This window comes from Mytilus trossulus, chromosome 8 (genome assembly GCF_036588685.1).
Source record: "Mytilus trossulus isolate FHL-02 chromosome 8, PNRI_Mtr1.1.1.hap1, whole genome shotgun sequence".
Classification (NCBI taxonomy): Eukaryota; Metazoa; Mollusca; class Bivalvia; order Mytilida; family Mytilidae; genus Mytilus; species Mytilus trossulus.
The window spans coordinates 64121138-64144727 of NC_086380.1; the positions used below are offsets into that span (position 1 = coordinate 64121138).

Here is a 23590-nt window from a genome sequence, read left to right on the forward strand (position 1 = left end):
ACCTATCTATACACCTGATGTAACTTTAGTATGTTTTTTCTATTAAAAACAAAGTTACAATATATACTTAAAAGTTTTTAAAAAAAATTAATATTTTTGTATATACAATCATTGCAAATCTGACTAATACTGTAACCATACTTTTTTACTTTCTAAATTGATCTGAAAACAATATAATTAGTTGACTGTTGCAGAGGAGTCTAATGTATGTCTGATATGCAAAATTTACTCTAGATTATGATATCTTTTGATCTTTATTGTTTTAATCCTCTCAAAGTTTCAGCTGTACAGATTGATCTATTTTTATTGTTATCAATAAACCTTTAAAGATACTTATCTCCATTATAGTAGCTGATCCAGTATGGACAAAGAGCTCAGAACAGGAAATTCAGATTATCTCTTCTTGTGGAGACCATGGTAAGTTTTATTTCACTGCAAAAAAATAATAGAGTTGTAGTACATGTATACCAAATACTTTTCAAATTGAACAATTAGTACTTTTTCTTTCACATTAATGATTCTGTCTTGATTACTTTCTGAAATGTTACAAGTAAGATTATCTTTTATTAAGAAAAAAACCCCAAATAACAATTCTATAATTATCTTCATTTCACCAATTCATGCAATTTAACAAATATCATTGAACAGTACATTCTGAAAGATGTGTGCATCCGGACTCCATTATACAAGTGTTTGAAGCAGAACCAGTTATAGAAATCACTCCAGTTGGTGTACAAGGCAAGTTATTCTGTTGAATCTGTGATAAGAATTGCATCTTTGTATTCTAAGGAAAATTGAATGGATAATGGTTAATTGCTAATGGAGATAACTCTGCAAATTTTTAATGTGTTTGCTTCAGCAGCTCAGTGAATATAATATAATTTATTTCTAATGAATAAATGATTTTTTCCCATATTATTTTATTACATGTATTATGAAGTAAATTTTAACCAACACATTGTAATGGATTGTTTCAGATGCCAAACTTTCCAACAAAGAACCGAAGAAAACTATAGAAAGTATACATGTAGATAAAGAAATTAGGAGATTATATTTTATCAATATCAAAAAGGAAGCTGAAAACAGAAAGGGGAAATTAGCCTGTAACATTTCAGAACCTGTAAAAGGTATAACATTTATTTTCTATGTACTTTTTGCTAGCATAAATAGGCAGCCACTTAACTATTATAAGAATATTCAGTGTTTTATGGTTTAAAATTATGGCTCCTGAGAATAATTTCCTTAAACAGAAGTGCGATTTTAAATACAGGTAATAATTTTGTTTTCTTTAATTTAAAATTTTCTTCCAGATGTGAAAGCCATTTTAAAAACAAGTGACCATCAAAAAGAAAAGACAGAGATGAAGCCAGTTCATGCTACAAAATTGACTGCAAAACGGAAACTTTTTGTGACCAGCCAGAGAAATACTGGTAAGGATTTAATACTCTTAAATACATGTGAAACTGCAAACTACTGCTCACATGTGATACCCCGCTCCCAAGTATTTTGATAAACAGGAAGTTGCTGAGTGAAAATGAGTGATGAAAATGAAAACGCATTCACAAACCAGTTATTTGGTTTCAGACAGGGTTTTATATATGTCACTTACAGAATGTATATAAACCCTGAAACCAAATATCAGAAATTATTGTATAGTAGTTCCTGAGAAAAATGTGACGAAAGTGTTCATGGGACGGACGGACTGTTGGACAGACAGAGGTACAACAGTATATCCCCACTTCTTAAAAGCAGTTTAAAGAAGGGTATTATCATTTAGATTATTCAGTGCTGACCTTTTATATTGTACCTCAGATAATATATTTTTTTCTTTCTGTTTGGTGGTGTCTCTATTAAAGCTATATTATAATAAATCTTTAATTTTTGATAAGTGATTTTGACGTACATTTTCATACATACGTTTTTAACATTTTTCTTTAAAATTTAATTTTTACTAACCTTTCAGAACCATCTAGTGGAAAAAAGACACCGTTGGATCTTGCTGTGCAGTTGCTCGGAAAAACACCAGAAGTGTTAGAGTGCATCAAATATAAAGGACTTGTGCAAAACCATCCAAGTCATGCATCCTTCTCGATGAAGTATGACAAATTGTTTTCCAAACTCCAGATAGACATCAGCACCAAGTACCATGAACTGAAAAATAAATTAAACAACTCTGAGATGCATGAAAACATGGAAAAGGAAAACGCCGACTTGAAGATTGCACAAAAATTACTAGACCACTGGGGAATATATTACTTCTGATCAGAGAAAATTTAATGAAGCAGAATTGATTGTTAATTTTTATTAAATTTAACTTAAATGAGACCACATTAACTGAAAAATGATTGATTGATATTTAAAGATTAAATTCATGAATAGACATCATTATTGATAACATGATTGATTGATAAATATCAATGATTACACAACTGATCGAAAATAAGTTTCAATGATCGATAACTTTAGATTGATTGATAAAAGACCATTTTGACTGATATACATTTTGGCAGCAATGATTACATAATTCATTGATAAATGATATGATTAATAACATGATTGATATGATTGATAACCTAAGATTGATCGAGAAATGACATCAATGATAACATGATTGATTGATGGATATAACACAATTTTGGCTGAAGTTCAAATTCAACAAAAGAACACAGGATACTGGTTAATAAAATGATACATTGTACTTCTTCTATTGATTGATTGATTGATTTTAATCCTTTTCAAATTTTACTGACTTAAAACTTTGATTGATATTTTGTCACCTGATTAGAAGGGCATACTGTAAAACATGGTATGGTACGATGGTATGGTATGTGTTATGGTATGATGGTATGGTACGAATACCATCATACCATGGTATGCATGAATGGTACCATGGTATGGTATGATGGTATGGTACAAATTACTATACCATGGTACGAATTACTATACCATGGTACAAATTTTTATATCATGGTATAATTTGATGATATGAAGCATGGTGTGGTTTTTTGAAGTAGGAAATTTAGAAAAATCTAAAATATGATTTTTTTTAATTTGTTGACATTATGTACATATATCTGTTTAATTTATGAAAATAAAATTTTACAAAATAAATAGCTATAGATGTAGACAAACCAGATAGACTATCACTTACGGAATGCTGTGAACAGAAAACAAGAAAAAAACTCAATTTAAACATATCAGATAACTATAAGGTAAGATAGATAGATATAATGTCCCGTTTTGACAGGTTGAAATGGCTGTCAATTATTCTTAGAAATTTTGGGAAGTACTGCATATCTCATGATTATAATCTAGATAATGTAGTTACAGTTTTAATGCATAATCTTCTGTCAATGGTCAACTTTTATATTGTTTTAAATATGACACTTTAAACAGTTGCATATTCTGTCTACATCTGACTATGGCCAATAAATCCAACTAAAAATGTGAATAAAAGGTGAATGCATCTCCTGTGTGGATTAGAAACCACCATACTTTCAAATTAAACTGTCACTAAAATAATACTATGCTATGCTAGTTGATACATGGATAGATAGCACATGTTATAGATTGTATTTTGTTTTCTTCATTTATATATAACAAATGTGCATTAAGGAAGTGAATACACACTATCAACCAAGGAATGTGTCTTTTTTATTATGTGAGATTTTATTAAACAACTTTATTTCATTCTTTTTAAAAATTCATTGCAAAATTTGAATATTTTGTATACTACATGTATATGTAATAATAATAATATAATCATATCCAGTTATGTTTTGAAATTCAGGATAAACAACATAAAAAAAAATTGTGTTATTATAAAACACCCATGCATCAATGCATCCCATAGGATCCAACACTATTAGGCTTGAGATTGTCATTTTAAGATGCATTATTTTAATATAATCAAATATGAAAATGATTTATGTGTATATTGATATATTGATATTTCAATTCTCCATCAACAGTCTAGTTATTTTTTTTATTAATTTGTTATGGTCACTTGTGTTTCTTATTTGCTGTATTGCTTCACCGTTAATAATACTCGAAATGCATGATGTGAGTGACAGCTATTTCTGTGCAGATATATAGATAAAAATAGGTTTCTTAATGTATTTCAAGGTCAATAATGCTATGTATTGTAAATCTTTGACCTTTAATTACATCAACATCTAAGAACAATATTTTTTGGTTTGAGATTTCTTAGTTGAGACTTAAATAAAGGGTTATAATCATTTGCTAGACGAAAAAAATCTAAAGTTTCATCTGATGTTCCATCGAATATTATGAATACAGATTGTCCCTATATCTGCCATGATACAATATTTTTTTATACAGACTTGCTCATTTTATAGTTTATGCATAGATGTAATAACAACTATGGTTTATGGAAATTAGGGTTTTAATTTTTTTTTTCTTTTTTTTTTCATAGTTTTCATTTAGTACTACGATTGTTATATGGACCCCCCATGTTTAAAATGATTTTGCCTTCAAACAAAACCCCTAGAATGATTTTCTTGACATTTTCAGAAGTGGCACAATTTGCTGGCAAGGCCATGGCGGTCAACATAAAGCTTTCAGGTCAGGCCTGGTACTTTGAAATAACAGACAATTAACGACCAATAATCCAATGCTGTCTAGTCATGTTAAAAATAATATCCAAGTAAATTGACTAATCTATGAATTATTAAAAACTTCATTTCAGGAATATTTACATAATATACAGTTTACAAAATTTACATTCAAAGATTCATCGGTACATCACTTTCACACATCACAAATGGATTTCATTACATTCCGCATCAAAATAAGCAACAGTGTCCAATACTGTGCACACACAAAAAAAACATTGCATAGTGTCCAATACTATGTGGACAAAACCACGCAACAGTCTGAGCGGACAAAAATATCAAAACTAAATACAGTTGAATAGTCATGTAACACAACTTCTATGAATCTACAAGTTCTCCCAAGATGTGCTAAAATCTGTCCAGAATAACAAAATCCTTTTTAAAGTTTCATAGTGAATGGGTCTTTTCTCGCCTTCAATTCTCCTTAACACTTAAACAGAGGGCTTTTATATACCTCTATTCCACAACTGACCTAAATAATCTCCAAATATTCTCCAACTCTTCGTTTACAAAAATAAAACATATAAATCATATAAAAGTATTTACTACATGACCTAGAAAACATGCTATGTTAATATTATAGCAGGATAGCCATTTGACTTAATGACTTTAACAGACGATAACCAAAATTAATTACAGTGGACAAAATAACACTTGTACAGCAATAAAAAAATAGCAATAAAAAAGTCCTTTAATTGAACAAAAATTTTAGTCACGGTAGATTATATTCTCACTAACTGCAACTAATCACCAACCACACTTTAGCTGTTTTTCTTCAACATGATTGTTTTACTATGTGGCAAGGATAGGACAAGAATAAATCAAGATTTCCACAATTTTATTTTTTGCTTACAACTTTATGAAGTTCTTAACTTGCTTAACATATGTCAATATCCTAACTAAAAAGAATTGACTCCGCTTTTGAATTTTTGTGGGCAATTCTTTTCTAAATTAATTTTGATTCTAAATGTCTTGAAAAAATTGAACCAATGAATATTTTGTTTACATCGTTTTTTCAACAAATACTCTTGTTCGTGTTTCTTATTGAAAAAAAGAGTTTGTTTTGGAATAGGTAAAAAAAGAAAGATAAGAAAACAGATAATTAATAAAATCCTGTTTAAGAAAAGGTTTATAGACTTTTCTAAATTTCCTATTTCGAAAAACCATACCATGCTTCATACCATCAAGTTATACCATGGTATAAAAATTTGTACCATGGTATAGTAATTTGTACCATACCATCATACCATACCATGGTACCATTCATGCATACCATGGTATGATGGTATTCGTACCATACCACCATACCATACCACATACCATACCATCGTACCATACCATGTTTTACAGTATGCCGATTAGAAGTAGTATATTCCTCTGCAGACAACATTAAGGAAGCTGAAAAATCATTACAGAACACTTTGATTGATTGATTTAAAATAACTTGAGAAAATTTTCTATTGATTGAATTACAACAAATGATTATACTGACGTTTGATTTGGAAAATACAGGACAACTTTCAACACCAAGAACCAAAGGCGGATAATTCACCAAGAAACAATGCCAAAGATAATTAAACAACAACCAAAGGCAAAGATAATTTTATGCCAAAGATAATTTAACAACAACCAAAGGCAAAGATAATTTTATATGGAACATAATTGTCATAATTTGCAGTTCAATTGTACAAAATTCAACACGTGATTTAAAGTCTGGAGATGTATATGTACAAGAAAGATGCTGATGATCAGGGTGGGACCTTCCACAGGTATTATCAGTATCAATCTTAAACTTAGGTGATGATTGCATCGCCAAACTTGAACTCCACTCCACTTAGAAATAACATGTGATTTAAAGTCCGGAGATGTACATGTACAAGAAAGATACTGATGGTCAGGGTGGGAATCTCCACAGGTATTATCAGTATCAATCTTAATCTTAGGTGATGATTGCATCACCAAACTTTAACTACATGTACACTCCACTTAGAAATTGCTAAGTTTTGGACTCTTGAGTAGTCTACTCTTGTTTTAGAAATGATTGCATTTCCAAACTCTAGATAATGATACTCGGAGTGAAATTAGCCAATGTTGAATAGAGGTACTGAATTGTTGATAAGTTATGATAACTATGCAAGAAGAAATCATCATTACATCTGATCTTCAAAAAGATAAATTTACAGCACTAAAGCAGGAGACAATTTATAGCACTGCACAGCAGATACCATGTACCGCACTTCTTATGTATGACAAGTACAAGAAATTGAACGGGAAAAGGCCCAATTGTAAATCCTTCATATCATCCTTTGATATATAATTTTCTAAATTGAAAAAGCAGTAAATACTATCGTGATTATTTCCTAAAAGACTAACTATAAAAGAAAATTTTAAAAGGACAGGGAACATCAGTTAATATTACAAATCCTTCTCCTTATTGAGGTATAATTGCTTATAAATGAGAAAACAATTCCCTAAAGTTATGCAAAAACATGAAGAAAAGAAAAATAATGCGAACAAAAGATCACAGTACTGTCTTTTACAATGAGTGGAACTTCTAACTGTTTAGTCCACTATACTTATGATAATGTATGAAAATCATTTACATATTTTAGGATATACCCGCTAATATGTAGATATAAGAAGATGTGGCATGAGTGCCAATTAGACCCTCACAGAAGTCACAATTAGTTAAATTAAATCATTACATGTATATAGGTAAAAGTATGGTCTTCAACACAGAGTGTAAATCTAACAACAATCAGTTATTTAACTGCTGTCCTTTTATTAGATCAAAAACCCAGACTGGTCTTCAACAGCAGCAATAAATCATTACTTATAAATATAAATAATAAACCCAGACTGGTCTTCAACAGCAGCAATAAATCATTACTTATAAATATAATTAATACATGTAGATCTTGATTTTATTTTGAGGAACTGAATCCCCACCCCCTTTTTAAAATCTGTTGAAAAGATGGATGATATGAAAGGATTTATAGGGTTGATACATCAGATATTACAGCAATTTACTGGAAACCATCACATCATACTGGATATGATAACAATTAACTGGATTTGACAACAATTTACTGGATATGACAACAATTTACTGGATTTGACAACAATTTACTGGATATGACAACAATTTACTGGATATGACAACAATTTACTGGATACAATCACTATATACTAGATATGAGCACCATATACTATACATATACTGGATATGACCAACAAAACTGGATATAGCATTTTATAGATACAAAGGCATTGTGGCATGTCAAAAGACATTGGATTGATGTGGCGTCTTAAAATATTATAATTTTTCATCTATGATTTCATAAATATTCTGTTAAATTTCTAGCTTTTCCAAACTAATTTTAATGTTTATAATCATTAATAAGTTAAAAGGTAATTAAATTTGTACAGTTAGTTATGAGTGCATTACAAATTTCTTCATTTAAAGAATAAAGTTAACTTATTATCTAATATTCAATGTAAATAAAGATGGGAAAAGTTATTAAATAATTCAAAGTACCAAAATATCATAAAAGGGCCAACAATAAAATCATAATGACTGGCAAGGTAATAAAACAATCCTGCTTTTATTGAAATTTTTAATTTGTTTTGTTTTAAAGAAGGTGCAATAAAAACAGTGGTTTCAGAGAAGAAGAAATAAACAAAGTGGTTTCAGAGAAGATCTAAATGGCATTTAAGGGTTTTCTTGCTGTGTAATTTTTCCATGTTCATGATGTTTCATTAATATTTCATGCCATATTCTGAATTGCAATATTTCACAAGTCCAAGTTCAGCACCGTTAAAAAATGTTGAGGAAGTTCCAATAAAAAATAAAACTTGTTTTTCTCTCTCCTTGGATTAAAGTTATTTAAATAATTTAAAATTTATAAACCAAATAAATGATAAACATAATAAATGTATGAATAAGTTCATTTCTTTGAAAGAAAATATGAATGTCTTTGTGTAAACAAACTTCTTCAAAAAACTAAAAATGAATAATGACACATTTAATTTATTAAAACTAACAAGCAATTTTAAACTGATTAGTTTCTATATAAATGTACCTAATAAAAAAAAATAAGTTGGGCAGCTACTATGGGTTTAAAATGGAAACCTAACTAATTATTACACAGCAATTTTGTTAAATGATAGGTATAAAAAAAAAAGTTTCTTTTGGACTAAAATTTGCAATGTGGTGGTGGGTGGGGAATGCAGCCAAGATATGTAAAATCTTGCCAGTCACAAGCCTGGAAGGAAGGTAACTTCAATCAATATGGAAGTGACCTTCTGAATGCAGAGTGAACCACCATAAGAAGTAATATACTAGTTACATGTACATTTTGTAAGTGTAAGAATGACTCTGCATTAATAAGGATTGTATTTTTTTCACAAAATTATGTTCTGCATTTCTAGTACATTATGTAGATTTAATTTAATCGTTTTTGTGTCAATCAAAAATCAAGTAATATTTTAAATAGCCATGTCCACACTTATACAAAAGATACTTATCTGATATGAGGGGGATAGGACCTGTATCGGGACTACAGGATTGGGTTATTCTTCATTCAAATTTTCGGGACATCAGGATTTCATTATTTTACGCCCGGTATTTCCAGATCAGGACCCCTCCTATCCCCCCTCAGATATGTTCATGTCGAAGTTTTTTTTAAAAGACAAGTTAGGCAAATTGAATTTTTTCATAGATGAAGATTTCCACTTACAAAATCAAACCAAGGTTTACCCCTGGTTCTGAAAGGTAATGATCTATTACATACTAGTATCTCAATTGTTTGTAAAACAATTGAAAGGTCTTTCCTGTAAAAGTGATGCTTTCATAATGTACTTTGTACGACCTTTCGTTTGATATACGACAAGCATACCTTCTGAAACTTTTTACTTTTATCACTTAATGACCTCATCCGCCTACATTTTTGAGATCGGAAGTATGATATATGTAACATAGAGTAGATGAGCTTTCATTTGATATGCGACAACGCCATATTCTAGAAAGTTTGATTTTTGCACTCAATAACCCTATCCAACTAATTTTTGGAGGTCAGGAATTTGCTATTTAAAATGTACACATCATGACCTTTCATTTGATATACAACAACCCTACCTTAAAAGAACATTTATTTTTTGCACTCAATGACCCCATCCAACTCATTTTTGGGAGACGTCAATTTGAAATTTGAAATGTTCGCTTTATGTTCTTTCATTTGATATGCGACAATCTTACCATCTGAGAAATTTAAATGTTTGCACTAAATGACCCCACCCGTCTCCCTTGGATGAAAAGGGGGTTTCAAATTTTCATTTTTAAGTAGAGTTTATTAAGACCTTCAATTTGATATATCAGATGACCCCATTTGACAAAGTGCAAATAATGATGCAATATCAACTATATAAATAGAAATTATGAAACTTACAAAGTCAATGCAAAACATGAAAATTTCAAATTGAATTTTTGGTGTTTTTTTTCCATGGAATGTTTTTGGTATTTGGTCAAACATATAACTATGTCAACCTCTTCAATTTCAAAAACATTTTTCGTGGTAAGCTCTTGATGATTCAAAAATACATGCCTCCGCTCGCAAAACTTAAAACTGCATTATCTCTAAAACGACAATAGATATCTCAAATCTGTTAAATGATAAATGATCTACAGTTAAAGGACAATATTATAGAAAAAGAATTAAGACAATTTTAAAGTTCACTAAGGTCACAATTAATCATCAAATATATGATGCAATACAAAACTTGAGAACCGGAAGTCGTAAAGACATGGGACTATCACCATTCAACTCAGGACCACTTGACCTTTTAAATATCACAAGGTCAAGGTCATAGTATAATGTGAAGGTCAAGGTGAAATTTCATCATGACCTGACATTGACCTCAAATTGAAGGTCTTGAACTACTGATCATCTTTTAAGTTTATAGTAGGTTGATATCTGTTAACTTTAAAAAGATATACACACAATACTATACTTTTAAGAATCATCCCGTCGTAACTTTTGAACAGACGGTCGGACTCTTTTTAGCTCAGTGTATAAAATGTAGAGCTCGTTGAGAGGAACATTTTATACGCTGTAAGTATGCAGCAAACTCTTATCGTTTTCTTAATATGGAAGCTTAAAATTGCAGCGTAATTTTTTTTTGCACTCGGTGACCTTTGACCTTGGGTGCAAATTAAAGGTCATATGAACTTAAGATTATTGGTGTAGGTCCCAAGTCTTTACGACTTCCGGTTCTCGAGATACAATTTTTCAAAAATTTATATTTTTTTAAGGGAAATAACTCCTTATAAGGGTTAACAACAAAATGAGTGTATATGTTAATTAACATTGCCATCTGGTCTTGTACATGTTGCCGTTTTCAAATGGATTCTATCTTAAATACTTTTTGAGAAAAATGTAAAAGAAAGAAATTGCGTCAAGGGGACATAACTCTCATAGGGAATGATGAAATCCTTAGCAGCCTCATATGGTAACACATCATGATGAGATCTAACTATTGTCTAAATAAAGTCATGATATCTTCAAAAACAACGAGGGGGGGCCATGTCGAAAAAAACCAATAAAAGGGAGATAACTTATAAAGGGGATGATGAAATCCTACACAGCCTCATCTGGTAATACCTCATAATGAGGTCTACCGATGGTCCATATTTGGTCTTGATAACTCCAATAGAAACGAGGGGAGGCCATGTCAAACAAATGCTGGATGAAAAAAAAAAAAAAAAAAAAAAAAACATGCGAAAAACAATAAGGTCTTTCCTCGCGGAGAGGAAAGACCTTAATAAATAGACAAATTTTGTACTGCATGGAATTCTGATGTTATGTGACAGCGCATCAACAGGGTGCATGATATAATAAAATCAAACCCGGTAAAATAATGATATCAAACCCGGAAAAAACAAACAATCTCAGAGCTATATATTACAACTATGACACGTTCAAACTTTTGAAAATATCAGTTATTAAAAAATTATTTATATCAAATATATGTCCAACTGGCATGACTACCAGACTTGTTTGTAATTTATATTTACAGAACAGATAATGTAAATGTATGTAGAGTTTCTTAGAAAAAAAATGTAGCAATTAAAAGATTATATAAATATGAAAAATAAGGACGGTGTATGACTGTCAATGAGGCGAAATCTGTCACAGCAAGGCCTTCACAACTTATATTTTTACAAGACAATAATTAAAACCATCATTTCCCTTGAGACCGTCATTTAATTTATAGGGGATGCAAATGGGATTCTGTTAAACAGACCTATGATAAATTTAAAATCTTAGAAATGTTTACCTTTAAAGGGAAACTTCGCAAAAAAATCAAAAATTGATATTATGTCCATTCTGTATAAAAATGCTCAAATTTATAAATATTAAAGTTTTATTCCGCTAGATAAGAGATCACCATCGATTTTAAATTTTGAGTATCAGTTCTCGGCCTTCCGCCATTTTGTTATCTTGTCCAAATAAAAATCCGATATGTCTATAAACCACAAAGAAACAAAACTACAGTAACCGATGTAGTCTTAATTACGTGTCGATATCTTGTCAATCGTACGGTTGTTTTATCTGACTAACTTACATGATACGGACAATGTTCTTATTTTTTTAATAACCATATAGTCTGTTATTTTTAAACTGTTAATATTGGAATCGGTTAAAAAGTCAAAGTTCAAATCATAAATAAGTGTTCCGTGAAAATTGTTTTCGAAAATCTAATTCGTTCATAATTCTTTAAAGTAATATACTTTATTCAAATAAATTAGGATCTTCGCTCCACTGATCACCCGCATGGCTTAAGGTATTACTCCCAAAGGTATTGTGAGGGGTGAAAGGTGACACGTCCAGGTATTCAAGCGATTTCCTGTCGGGCTTGCAAGTTCATGCATCGTTTCACTTCTGTAGGTATTGATCAGTGTACACGGCCGATAACTTATAACTGAACTATCAGGTGCATGTATAATATACATCTCTGTCTTCCGTGTCCGAAAGTGATATAATATACTAGTCATTACTTAACTCATACGCTTGTTTATAATTGTATTATATGTCTCTGGGAAAATGTAATATTTACTCGTTGTCAATAGTAAAGGACATAGTCGGATCGGTAAACGGACAGAAAGTCACAGGACAAAAAGTCACAGGACATAAAGTTACAAATTTGATAGGACGAAAAGTCACAGGACAAAAAGTCACAATTATTTTTTTAACAATTGTTTGAATATATAAGAGAAAGATCTTGAAATATTTTCTTTTTATTACATCTATTTATTTTTCAGTGTAGGACATTGTTCATAAGCTTTGTTAAATGAAAAGTTATCAAATTTTAATCATGCAAAGGGGACATTTCTTGGCACCATGAAGCCATTTAAGTACAAATGTTAAATGAAAAGTTATCAAATTTTAATCATGCAAAGGGGACATTTCTTGGCACCATGAAGCCATTTAAGTACAAAGTCACTTTGACATTTTGTTTTCAGAACAATTATTTGTTCATCATTGATATTTATTGAATAAATTTTAATTACAAAGTTGCTTTATATATAAGAGTTCAAGAAGAAAACAAAAACTTTGTTTTTAAAACTATTTTTTCTTGTTTAAAGAAAAATACTCTAAAAACTGAATTGTGACTTTTTGTCCTGTGACTTTTTGTCCGTGACTTTTTGTCTGTGACTTTTTGTCCTGTGACTTTCTGTCCTACATTCGTTGGATCATTCCAGAAATGTTGATTAAAAAAATGTGCGCACTTGTCGACGTATCATGTATACGCCCGGATAGAAAGTTACGGAACTACAGCGCAATTTAAAATATATACATGTATACATTGAACATAAGAAAGAAACATACATTTTGTGCAAATTGGGGTAAAAGTTTTGTAAATAGACTAGTCCACGTATACTAACTATACAAATCCTTGCGTATACTAACAGTATGTAATCATCCAATTCGATAGACTATTGTATACCAAAAGAAGAAGAAGAAGAAGAGGACCAATTTGATTTAAATACAGGTCGATCTATAACTTGCTTTGGTTCATCGAAGTTATGAACATAGTAAAATCACAGATTAATATATATCAATTAGATTGTTCTCGAATAAAGAAAGAAATTCGTCATCACCACAATTGTTCCGACATATGCAACTGGACGTACACTAATAATCCCCGAGGGATGTGAATATTTTCTAGGAAAGCTATTGAGTATTAAAGTTTCAAATCATTTTCGGGATTTATTTTCTTTCTTGATATTCAATGACAGCAAATTTAAAGAATAAACTGCTTTTCAGATATTTGTCCGCTTTAGGGCTATTCTTGCCAGTTGAACAGACTTATAATTACATTCAAAAATAGGGAAAGATGACATTAAATTCGTTGTCTTTTGTTTTTAAACATCTTTGGTCAAATAGTTATTAAGTATTATACGTTGTGAGACAAAGACTATTTTAATAAGGACGTCCCCGATTGTGATTAAATTTGGTTGACGTTTTTCACACTTGATAAAGAATATCTATTCGTAATTTTTCGATTCCATTCCAAGAAGACCTTAAATTTGCTGTCAATTTTTAAAAACTTCTCAAGTAGAAAAATATTTTTTCTTTATTCGTTCATATTATATTCCGCTTCGGTAGAGTTATCTTCAGTGAGTTCCAGTTATTAATTTATACGTGGCTTTTAAAAAGTCTAAATCTAAGTGTTCTCATTCATTTATTTGCCTAATAAAAAAAAATAAAAATACTTTGGTAAAGCTATTTATAATTTCTTAAGTTCTCCTTTTTATTAGACATCAATCAAGGACAAAAGGTGTAAATCATTTCAATCGGACATTTGATTTTAGTTTCCCGTCTTTAACCGAAAATTGTGTATTTCTTAGTAAATTAACTTATTTGAATTAAAATAAATAATAGCACCAAACATAATTAAATTATTCCACGGCGATCAATTTTTATTTGTCACCAACTTGAATATATATTTTAAATATGTATATTGAATGCTCCCTTGTCTTATAATTCACTGATCCGAAAATAGACAGTCACACCTGGCAAGATGTGCCCGAGAGGCGTGGTTAAATACCGAAGTGCAAATAACAATTTACCTTTCAACAAGCCATCTACGAGTATTGCCACAGAACCGTGAATACACACATCGTATCAACCAAGTCGACTCATAGCAGAGATAGTAAAAGGTCAATAAGAGTACACCAACATATTGTCTTTACAGATTATTGTACTTTACTTTGTTCACCTTATCAGTCCGAAAATAAATTAATTAAAAATAAATTTATAACTTTTTGTGTTGTCTACAAAAATAATTCGAATATATACGTTTAACATAGAAAATTTATCTCATGAATATGTACAATCGAACGTCTGTGCGTTTTATCTTCTTATTATCGGATGGTTATTTAGATAAAGCGTAAGTCATCGGCGCGCTTACGATTACGTTAAAATATGATTAAAAACTTAAGACTTTTAATGATTGTGTTTTAAATCCCGGCATGCAAAAACCAGGAGAAAACGTCACGACCTACAGGAAGTAGTTAATATTTTTTCATTAAATATTGAATTTCTCCTTTATTACTGCACATATAGCAATAAAACTTTGTGAATATATATATTATGTCATAATGAACATATTTAAACCATAAGTGAAAAATCGTGAATTTTCCCTTTAAAGTCCTTTTCATATAGGGTCAAATCACATTTTTTTTGTACTACGAGACTATGATATTGCTCAGGTAAAAATCATTTAAAAGTAAACTTTTCCTACACTGGTTTGGTTTCGCATGGAATATTTAGGGCCAAGATTCTGCATTTAATATTTATTTACAGCAAGGCTTCTGGCCGAGAAAAAATGACAGGGCTTTTCATACATGTATGTACATTTACAAGAAATTGGATCATTCATGACATGACCTTATCATATACCTGTATGAGGGGGATAGGACCTTTATCAGGAATCCGGGATCGTGAGTTTTTAAGCTTGGGATTTCACGGGCGACCCTTTCGGTATCAGGGAATTCTTTTTTCAAATTTCAGGACCTCAGGATTTCATGTTTTTAAGCCCAGGATTTTTGGGATTTCATTTTTTGAAGGATCAGGACCCCTACTACCCCCCTCATATATATTTTAGATTTTTCACACCTATATTGATTTTTCTTAAGCCAGAAAAAAGGTATCTATTCCCTTTGGACCATAAGCCACCAGTTCTACATGTATGCCTATACTAAAGGAAAATTTTATAAAAACAACTTTGCTTAGACAAAAATGTTGGAATACTGGCATGACTGGTCTTCTTACAACAAGTCAGAAAATGTTTTTAGTACAGACTGCCTATTCCAGCAGCACATTCAATGGACAATGACCATGTATGTATGTATGTATGTATTGGTGGTCACTTTGTTTACTTGTCTATATTCTATTTATATTAAGAAATAGGTTAATACTAGTATTACTTATAGTTCTGCAACTCTTTCTCCCGAGACCGGCCATGCATAAATTATTCTTGCTGTGACTTTCTGTTCTACATGTATATTATCTTTTCAATGATTGAAAAGGAAATACAAATGTAATGTCAGCCATGTAGTTAAGAGGAAAATAAAGAATTGAAAAAGGCCAATGGCCAAAATGTCTTAATAAATTGGTTTATTTTTACAATTATACTTTCTGTTCTTGCATGTGCCCAACTTCGGCCCCTAGGAACTTTTAGTATGACGTCACTCATCTGGTTTGGGGCAGTCGATCTACACTTAAGGATTTAAAATGAGCAGACGCTCATATTTTGGCTTGCGAATATGGAACCTTAATTCACACAAGTAGGCTAGCCACCACCATATATTTATTTATGTAAACTAATGTTCAACGATATATAATTTTCTAAATGAACATCTTGTTTATGTTTATGTGCTTTTAGTAGTTTGTCAAATATCCCAGAACTTGGGTAGACGAGAAAACAAAAACCAATGGAAACTTCCACTCGAGTTACATGTATATTATAATGGTATAGTTATTTATTGGCTAGAACGTTGGAGGAAGGCGTCCCAGAAAAACCTCTTAAATAGTCTTCACAGTTATCTGGACTACATGTAGCTAGGAACTTGAGAGAAGTTTGCTTTCATTTTCATTCAGCCATATATTATATGAGCAAGTCATTGCCATCACATATCAATGTTTTTTTTTACCTTAAACTTGTAATCTCTACATGTACAATGTATGCACCTTGTGGGACCTTAATTGGAAGAAATATATCTTATAGTTTTCTGCTACTTGTTTCTGACGACGTGGGGGTGTAAAATCTAACACTCATACGAAAAATCAGTGATTTCTTCCATACTAGTGTGGAGTTAAACCACCCATTGACAGAAACAAGTGCCGGTAACGGTTTTTTTTCTACACATTGTCATTGATATCACATATGAAATCGCCATCGAAGTCCGTGACTGTAAACATTGATAAATGCAGAAGGAGTCTCTCAAACCACATCAATGATAATAACCGTTTAATAATACTACTGATTCACTTAAAACAGTTGGAAGTAATCATATATATTAAAGGGACAGGTGTGTCGTCTGATTATTATCTGGCGATGTCACACGTGGTTGTCCGTTAATTTCACATTATGAGACTTTATTCTTGGTAAATACGCTTGAACTACAACTTACACATAAAAAATGATCATACTAGACATCCACAGTCACTTGTCTGCCAAAAATACTACAAAACTGCAGCAATTTCACGTTTAAGGTAGCACAATACAAAGATTTTATAACTCCAACCACCAAGTTTTAAAATGCTGTAACTTTCTTAATCATGCTTGAAAATTTATAAAAGTGGTAGTTTTGGAAAGCTAACAGATTACTCTTTCAAATTAATGCATTGTTAGCATTATGCAACAATTATGTAACCAATTATAATGTTAACGGTGTCTAAAATATTTTTCACCAAATTTCCACTTTCAAATGAAATTAGCTTCTGCATAGGTATCCCTAGAGGCTTGATTTTATTATATGTTGTTCCTATGGCCATTATCTACAAAAGGGTGTCTCAGATTTCAGATAGAATGTATAGAACAAATTTTACACCTTATTAAACATTATCTTCTTTTATGTGGTTAGGATGTTTCACTAATTGGAGATTTATGAGAGAATAGAATACCATAGAGACAATCTGAGACACCCTTTTGAAGCCCATGATGTGTTGATTAAGATTTCGTTAAAATTTTCTGTATAGTTAAAGAGATGAAAGAGCTAAATTCATTCAAGTGACCGTACCCAGATTTTGCCACTAATTACATAATAATTGATTACATAATGATTGCATAATAAAAATATTACATTCATTTAAAAGATTAATCTTTTATCTATCTATATGTACCTCTTTTATTATTTTCTATGCATTCATAAGAAAGTTACAGCATTTCAAATGTTAGTGATTGGAAGTAAAAAAATCTTTGTATTGTGCTACCTTAAGCATGAATATTCCTTCCTGTAGAAAAATCAGACAGGTGCTCGACTCATTCATCGCTGCAAGCATCGAAAAGACCCCGAAATTTTTTGATTGGTCGATTAACCAAAAAAGGCGGGGCCTAAACAGCGATAAAAAAACGGCTAAATCTAATAAACCTTACGTAAATCTGTGAATATGAGGTTAAATGTCAGTCAATATGATATAAACGCATCATATTTCAATACTTTTATAAACCTTGGGGCATCTCAATAACTGCAACTAACAAATGTAACCTTGCGACGCGGAGATATATTTGATGACGTCATGAATAATAATAAGGCAAATAGAGTTATCTGCGCTTGGTAAAAACTACGGGAAAAAATGAAAAAAAATGCCTTAACGTACCCGCGTTAAGGACTTCTCAAACAGCAGTGTTCTGACCTAAATGTCTTATTTCTATCAGAGATTCTTACTTGAATATAAATACAGTGGTCCAAATATAAAATATAATTGATAATGTTATCCCCCATTTTTTCTACATGTTAAAAAAGGGGAGTGATTTGATAAAAAAAAATCAGGCCATTAGTGTTCTTGTTTGAATTGTTTTACATTGTCTTATCGGGGCCTTTTATAGCTGACTATGCGGTATGGGCTTTGTTCACTGTTGAAGGCCGAACGGTGACCTATAGTTGTTAATATCTGTGTCATTTTGTTTTTTTGTGGATAGTTGTCTCATTGGCAATCATACCACATCTTCTTTTTTATATTTTGTGTATAAACATGGATAAACAAGAGTAATTTATATATCTCCAAGCTAGACAAATTGCGAAAATGCTGTTGAAATGCATTTTCATTGAGATTATGGAATTCTTATATAAGTATACACCAATTTTCCTTGAAATAAATAATTCACTAAGAAACCCAATAAAACATGAACACTCACTTGATAATTGAATAAAAGCAATATTTATCTATAAACTATTCATCATATACAAGTTTCATTGCTTTAAGTGTAAGAAAATACAAAAAATAGAATTTCAGGTAAAAGCTTAACTGTGTACATGCTGAATATAAAAAAAGGGTAAACTACCTTAGTGTAACAATTTGAAGGCTGTAATTTGACATTCTAATGCAACAACGTTTGTAACGTTCATTTTGATTGGATAACGGCACTTTCTTACATGGCATCAATTGACAATTGAGTGCTATGGGACGTACGCGGAAGCGCAGACGGCACATGACAGATTTTAAATACATGTTGTAACGTTGTTTTCTGTCAGTTTCATTAGAATGGAGATAACAATATTGTATTTTAAGCTCCGACGGCATCAATTTGGGTTTTGATGGTCGCAAATACCCATTTACTGTCTCCGCTAACGCGTCGCCAGTTAACTTAATTTGCGACCATCAAATCCCCAATTGATGCCGTCGGAGCTTAAAATACAATACAGTTATCTCCTAACTAGCATATTTGTTATATAAAATAAATAATGTAACATGAATTCTGACACCCCTCATTAACCCTTTCTCTTGCTCACTCTATCTCTATTTAGCTCATTCGCTCGCTCTAGCTCACGCACTCACTCTAGCCCACTCAATCACTGTATCTTTCACTCGCTCATTCACTCTTTCTGTCGCTTACTCACTCATTTTTCTCTATCGCTCATTCACTGACTCTCTCTCATTTTTTCTCTATCGCTCATTCACTCACTCTGCGTCTCATTTACTCTTTCTCCAGCTCATTCACTCATTTTTTCTCCGGCTCATTCACTCTCTGTATCCAGCTCATTCACTCTCTGTTATCCAGCTCATTCACTCACTCTCACTCACTCTAGCTCATTCACTCACTGTCACTCACTCTAGCTCATTCACTCAGTCTCTAGCTCATTCACTCACTCACTTTCCAGCTCATTCACTCTCTCTCTCTCTTTCTCCAGCTCATTCACTCACTCTAGCTCATTCACTCACTCTCTAGCTCATTCACTCACTCTCTAGCTCATTCACTCAATCTCTAGCTCATTTACTCACTCACGTTCCAGCTCATTCACTCACTCACTTTCCAGCTCATTCACTTACTCACTCTCCAGGTCATTCACTCACTCTCTCATTCTTACTTACCATCAAATATTACCTGTCCTTAGACATCCTCCTAGGCAATTAACAACCCAGTAGACTTAGTCCACTTCTATGCCTATGTATGATGACTGGCAGAAACAATGCTTATGTTCTACTCCGTTGTGAAAATTCACAGTTTATCCAGGAGAACACCATTGTCTACCAGTATCAGGGAAGGAAGGCACACTCACCTTCAGTTAAACTTCATTAGGTGAGGAGCAAGTTTAATTGTTTTTTGACATGAAACTTTAAATCTCAACCAAAAGGTTGTATGCTTTGGTATTTTTACAAATGACTCCTTGCAGTTTTATCTTACAAAAGGATGTTTATGATATTGGGCTATTATTTGCATGATGGTTTTTCATCATTCTATGTACTTTTCAAATATAATTGTCGAAACATGTTTTATTTAATAAATTATTGAGAAAATTGCAAACATCCATATTAAAGGACGATAACTGCAATTGATATTATATTCAGATTGCTACCATGTGTCGGTGTGTGTTTTGTAGAAACAGTTTTCAACAAGATTCTCAGAAAGCTAGCGCACACTAAGTTTGTCAGACTTGGAAACATGGTAATATATCACCAAAATTTCGACAAAAAAGTACCAAAGTTGTGTAATCAACTTCAGTTATCGTTTAAAATCCATGGATCACAATTATAACGACTAGATTTTGACCGACTGCAATAATTGATTCTAAAACCATAAAACTGGGTAAAAATTATCATTAATAGGTGTAAAACCACTAATTCATAGCCCCATATGGCATTCTATATTAAATTCTGCAATTTCAAGCATTAATGGCGTCTGTGTCTTAAGTTCAAATAAAGTGGCAGATATGTCATGTCAAAACTGTACCTAATCCTGACTTATGCTGCAAAAATCAAGATACCTTTAATTGCATATTAGAGCGTACTGGTTCCCTGAAGTTTGATAGTACAAAAACAGGAACTTCTGATCTGAGGGACTGGTCAAATGTGTCCTTCTTTCAAAATTTCAAATACTTCTTTATAATTTGAATAAATCTTTCAACAAGGCTTTTACAGTGATCCCAAGTCCCAAATCTTTCATTTGATACCACAATTAACCGAATATACCGGCAATTTGCACAGATACAGCTATGCGTAAGAACTATTTTGTTAAAAAATATGTACTACTTTCTTGTATGTTCTTTCCGACTGGGCCTGAATAAGTGGTTCTATACCTATAACAGCACTAAACTTGTTGTATTGACTTCTGCTTGGCTTAATTTCCTTCTATGATATATTTCTAACATTGAAAAACATATACAGCTGTTGTTAAAACACTGTATAACTGAATTCCAGATCTAAATGGAATGGTAGTAACATATGCGTCAAACAAAGAAAACTACATCTGGATACTAATAGTGATAGATATGACACCTTTTCAATTTTACTAGTTTTGATTTGTAAAGGACTTCTCAAACAGCAGTGTTCTGACCTAAATGTCTTATTTCTATCAGAGATTCTTACTTGAATATAAATACAGTGGTCCAAATATAAAATATAATTGATAATGTTATCCCCCATTTTTTCTACATGTTAAAAAAGGGGAGTGATTTGATAAAAAAAAATCAGGCCATTAGTGTTCTTGTTTGAATTGTTTTACATTGTCTTATCGGGGCCTTTTATAGCTGACTATGCGGTATGGGCTTTGCTCACTGTTGAAGGCCGAACGGTGACCTATAGTTGTTAATATCTGTGTCATTTTGTTTTTTTGTGGATAGTTATCTCATTGGCAATCATACCACATCTTCTTTTTTATATTTTGTGTATAAACATGGATAAACAAGAGTAATTTATATATCTCCAAGCTAGACAAATTGCGAAAATGCTGTTGAAATGCATTTTCATTGAGATTATGGAATTCTTATATAAGTATACACCAATTTTCCTTGAAATAAATAATTCACTAAGAAACCCAATAAAACCTGAACACTCACTAGATAATTGAATAAAAGCAATATTTATCTATAAACTATTCATCATATACAAGTTTCATTGCTTTAAGTGTTAGAAAATACAAAAAATAGAATTTCAGGTAAAAGCTTAACTGTGTACATGCTGAATATAAAAAAAAAGGGTAAACTACCTTAGTGTTGCAATTTGAAGGCTGTAATTTGACATTCTAATGCAACAACGTTTGTAACGTTCATTTTGATTGGATAACGGCACTTTCTTACATGGCATCAATTGACAATTGAGTGCTATGGGACGTACGCGCAAGCGCAGACGGCACATGACAGATTTTAAATACATGTTGTAACGTTGTTTTCTGTCAGTTTCATTAGAATGGAGATAACAATATTGTATTTTAAGCTCCGACGGCATCAATTTGGGTTTTGATGGTCGCAAATACCCATTTACTGTCTCCGCTAACGCGTCGCCAGTTAACTTAATTTGCGACCATCAAATCCCCAATTGATGCCGTCGGAGCTTAAAATACAGTACAGTTATCTCCTAACTAGCATATTTGTTATATAAAATAAATAATGTAACATGAATTCTGACACCCCTCATTAACCCTTTCTCTTGCTCACTCTATCTCTATTTAGCTCATTCGCTCGCTCTAGCTCACGCACTCACTCTAGCCCACTCAATCACTGTATCTTTCACTCGCTCATTCACTCTTTCTGTCGCTTACTCACTCATTTTTCTCTATCGCTCATTCACTGACTCTCTCTCATTTTTTCTCTATCGCTCATTCACTCACTCTGCGTCTCATTTACTCTTTCTCCAGCTCATTCACTCATTTTTTCTCCGGCTCACTCTCTGTTATCCAGCTCATTCACTCTCTGTTATCCAGCTCATTCACTCACTCTCACTCACTCTAGCTCATTCACTCACTGTCACTCACTCTAGCTCATTCACTCACTCACTTTCCAGCTCATTCACTCTCTCTCTCTCTCTCTTTCTCCAGCTCATTCACTCACTCTAGCTCATTCACTCACTCTCCAGCTCATTCACTCACTCTCTAGCTCATTCACTCACTCTCTAGCTCATTCACTCACTCACGTTCCAGCTCATTCACTCACTCACTTTCCAGCTCATTCACTTACTCACTCTCCAGCTCATTCACCCACTCTCTCATTCTTACTTACCATCAAATATTACCTGTCCTTAGACATCCTCCTAGGCAATTAACAACCCAGTAGACTTAGTCCACTTCTATGCCTATGTATGATGACTGGCAGAAACAATGCTTATGTTCTACTCCGTTGTGAAAATTCACAGTTTATCCAGGAGAACACCGTTGTCTACCAGTATCAGGGAAGGAAGGCACACTCACCTTCAGTTAAACTTCATTAGGTGAGGAGCAAGTTTAATTGTTTTTTG

General features: G+C 32.0%; 1 long non-coding RNA gene across 1 annotated transcript; it reads right to left on the minus strand.

Annotated features, from left to right (window-relative positions):
• Positions 1-274: 274 nt before the first annotated feature.
• On the minus strand, positions 275-17413 carry LOC134682041 (uncharacterized). The gene is made up of 3 exons (XR_010100769.1): positions 17332-17413; positions 1957-2151; positions 275-432 (listed from the first exon to the last, which is right to left on the minus strand). It is a non-coding gene; the product is annotated as an uncharacterized LOC134682041 (long non-coding RNA).
• Positions 17414-23590: the final 6177 nt, after the last annotated feature.